The 3,052-nt window shown below is 23.7% G+C and overlaps 1 pseudogene; it reads left to right on the forward strand.

The window, feature by feature from the left end:
• Positions 1 to 3,052, forward strand: part of LOC117177685 — a 30,721-nt pseudogene that overhangs the window by 19,793 nt on the left and 7,876 nt on the right.

Below are 3,052 nucleotides of genomic sequence, written 5' to 3' on the forward strand. Positions count from 1 at the left end.
TTTGAAAATAAAAATGGACACCTCAGCGCAGGCGGCGGAGCTTCAAAATTTCCAGGTCAAAAATGGCAACCCCACGTCGGAGTCCAAGGAACTTGGCGTTTCTGAAGAAAACCTAAATATGAATTTGAGACTGAAGAATTAATGTGCAATTTAATGTGAATAAATTTTCATAAATTTAAAAAGTTTAAGATTCACTGAGTAGTTTATTCAACCTACACGATCCTGAATACACCGACGATGAAAAAGGTTTTGGCAGAACAATGAAAATGATTTAGTAGATATAGAAGCAACACATTTTGTTTGATTCTACCACACTGTTGTGCTTTTAACAAACCTATTGTTGGTTAAAAAAAAAAGTTGGTTGAAAGAACTAAAATTGTGCTCTCATACCAAAAAATGTTATTGTTTTTTTTAAGATTTCAATTATTAACTGTATTGCAAAATTTAAATATTAAATTGAAAAATAGTAAATAAATTACTAAATATTAGATTATATTCTTAAAAAAATAGGAAGCAAAATGATAAACTTTCTTACTTTTGAGCCTATTTCTTTAAAACGAAATTACAACAAAAGTGAATTTTTTAGATTTTTTTTCAATTTTCCTTTCTCATTTTTTTCCTAAATATTTTTTTTAAGATTTCGATTTTTAACCTCATTAAAAAATCTGAAAATTAAATAAATAAATAGAAAATAAATGATTGAATCTTAAATTAGATTCTCCATGAAAATATGAAGCAAAATGATTAGTGTTCTAACTTTTTAACCTATTTTTTTTTAAATTTACAAAATAGTGTATTTTTGTAGACAAATATTTTTTTCAAGATTTCAATGCTTAGTTTTATTTGAAAATCTAAACATAAATAAATAAATTACTGAATTCAAAATTAAATTCTGAATAAAAAAATATAAATCAAAATTTGTATTATTTTTTTACTTTTTGGTCTATTTAAAAAAATTAAATTTATTGATAAAGTGCAAAAAAAATTCTTTCAATTTTTTTCTTCAAGCATTCAATGTTTTACCACATTCAAAGTTTTTTTTCTTATTGGGTAGTATTCGATTCTTATAAAGAGTATGAAGGATCATCATTGATTTTTTTAGCTTTTACACTATTATTTAAAAACAAATTTAATAAAAAAGTTCATTATTTAGAATTCAAAACAATTTTGTTTCATGTTTTTTCACCTTAGATTTCGCAATCCAAAATCTAAATATTAAATGATTAAAATAACATCTTTGATTAAAAATTCAAAATTATATAAACACAAGAACAAATAAATGATTAAAATAAATAAATGATTAAATCTTCACCTAGATTCCTAATAAAAATATGTATCGAAATTATTAATTTATTCAATTGTTAGCTTTGTTTTAATGAAACTTATAAAACATTTTAATTTTTACCTGTATTCACAATAGTAAATAAATGACTAAATGTTGAATTAGATTCTTATTAATATCAGAAAATGATAAAGAAGCATTGTTCTTAAATGAATAAATGAAAAAAGTAAAAATAACGCAATTTTTAAAAAAAATTTTAGCGTATTTAGCGTATTATAAAAATCAAATTTACGAAAAAAGTTCTTTATTTAGATTTGATTCAATTTTTCTTGTTTTTTTTTAAGATTTCAATTTTCAATCGCATTCTAAGATCTAAATATTAAATTAATAAATAGTGAATAAATTGCTAAATCTTATTTTAGATTCTTAATAAAAGTATGAAACAAAATTATTATTTTTTTTACTCCTTAGCCTATTAAAAAAAAATTACAGAAGAAGTGCATTTTTTAACCACATACAACGTTTATTTCTAGAATTAAAGAGTATTAGAATCTTAAAAATCATGCGAAGCGATATTGTTAGTTTTTGGCCCTATTTTTCAACAACAAATTTATCAAAAGAACGAACTTTTTAGAAAAACTTTTTCTTCCTTTTTTTTTAAATTGAGTTTTTAGCCGAATTTTCTAATTTCAATAAAAAATTTAATAGATATAATATATCTAAATATTAAATTTAAAAATAATAAATAAATTTATAAATCTTAAGTTTGATTCTTGATACAAATATAAAGCAGAATTATTAATTTTCTGACTTCTTAGCCTATTTTTAAAAACAAACTTACAACAATGTGTATTTTTTAGAAAAATATTTTTTTCATACATGCAAAGTTTTTTTCCCCTCTAGAATTAGAGAGTATTACATTTTTAACAGAAATACGAACCGATCTTGTACATTTTTTAAACACGTTTTTTAAAAACAAAGTTACATAAAAAAATGTTTACTTCAATTTTTCATTCAATTTTTTATCAAGATTTAAATTTTTTGAAGTGAACAAAGAATCTTCAGACAGAAAAATAATTTTTTACATGGCAGTTTAAGATAACATTTTTAACGTAAAAGTTAAATTTTTAACTGAAAAGATAAACTTTAAACTAAGAATGCAATAGTTGAATTTTTGGTTAGAAAACCTATTAACAGATAAAAAAATATATCAACAATACAAATAAATTTTCATCCAAATAATCAATTTTATAACTAAAAAATTTTGAATTACATTTTAATTTTTCAAACATTTTCAACTAAAAATATCACTTATTAGTTAAAAATAAAATAGTTACATCTTTAGTCGTGAAATCAATTTTAAGCAAAGGCGAATAGTTGAAAAGTATCTGGATTACCTATGTAAATTACGAGTGGATCATCCTCAATTATAGGTGGATTATTGTGAATTACCTGAAGACACATGGGAAAGAAATCGGTTAAGATGGTTCGGACATGTTGAGGGAAGGCCAAATGAACGACTAACGAAACAAGTGTATCAAGGTAAAGTAAATGGCAACGTGCCCAGAGGTAGACCGCGGAAAGAATGGTTAGAATGTGTGAATGAGACCCTACTTAGAAGAGACATAAGAAGTCACAGAAACACGAGAGCCTACATGGAAAAATGCTTGGACATAAAAGAAGCTAGAGAAGTATGCCAGGACAGGAAAGTATGGCGGCAAATAGTTAATAAAAAGAGTGTCAGTAGAGTGAATGACGCCTGAAACAAAG

The sequence above is a fragment of the Belonocnema kinseyi genome, chromosome 1, assembly GCF_010883055.1.
Source record: "Belonocnema kinseyi isolate 2016_QV_RU_SX_M_011 chromosome 1, B_treatae_v1, whole genome shotgun sequence".
Classification (NCBI taxonomy): Eukaryota; Metazoa; Arthropoda; class Insecta; order Hymenoptera; family Cynipidae; genus Belonocnema; species Belonocnema kinseyi.